The following is a 1,052-nucleotide window of genomic DNA, read 5'->3' as shown; positions in this document are numbered from 1 at the left end:
GGCATTCTGCTGAAAGCACTGCATGCAGCTTGCTGCAGACCCCTGCTGCAGCAGCAGCAGCTGCTGCTGCTGGAGCACCTGGCTGCACACCTACAGCAGAGGCCAACAGCCCGCAGCATGTGCCGCAGCAGCTGACTGCAGGCTTCTGCTGCAGCCAGCTGCTGCTGGAGCAACCAATACTGTAGCAGCAATTGCTGCAGCGGTCGCTGCAGCAGCAGCAGCAGCAGCAGCAGCAGCAGCAGGAGCCTGTTTAGAACATGACGGTGAAGAACATGGTGAGGAAAGTGTAGCTGATGTAGCACTGAAGGAAAAAGTAAAGAACCTCAAAAGCCAAGACAAAAGAAAAAAAAAAAGAAAAGAGACTGGAGCTCATCGTCGCCAGCACCATCTTCATTACTTCACCGAAAACACTAAAAGCAAGCAGAGGCCGCACAGCCTGAGATACACACAAACAACAAATAAAAATATATAATTTATTTATTTATTTATTTATTTTATTTACTTATTTACCCTGTAGTGCTACTGTTCTTATTAGGGTTTAGGGTTTAGGGTTTAGAGGAGTGATCTCCACAGAAAAACAAAACCCTAAACCCTAAACCCTAAACCCTAAAACCTAAACCCTAGTAGAGAAAACCCCGTCTCCTGTATATAAATTTCGGGTGTATATGCACCTGAAATGTTGTTCTCGCCATAAACATAAAATAGAAACGAAAAGATAATAAATACTGAACAGCAAAACTCATCATCTTTAGGGGGCGCAGAAACTCTATAGCCAGCGGCGACGGCAGCAACCCAGGCCTTGTTCTTGTTATAGGTGCAGCGAGAGACAACACAGCACCATCAGCTGCTGCTGCTGCTGCTGCAGCACCATGTGCTGCTGCAGCAGGCCCCGCTAGAGCAGCAGCGGGGGGCCCCCCGGGGGCCCCCTGGTGGGGGGAGGAGCTCCGCGCCGCACTGCTGAAGGCAGCTGCGGCTGCTCCTGTACGGCATGCATACAGGTTCAGCCCCAAAGGGCCCTGAACGCATGCACACAAAAATAAATAAAAAAAAAA

This window comes from Eimeria mitis, genomic scaffold, assembly GCF_000499745.2.
Source record: "Eimeria mitis Houghton genomic scaffold, Emh_scaff1151, whole genome shotgun sequence".
In the NCBI taxonomy this organism is placed as follows: Eukaryota; Apicomplexa; class Conoidasida; order Eucoccidiorida; family Eimeriidae; genus Eimeria; species Eimeria mitis.
Note: the sequence above shows the minus strand (reverse complement) of the source record.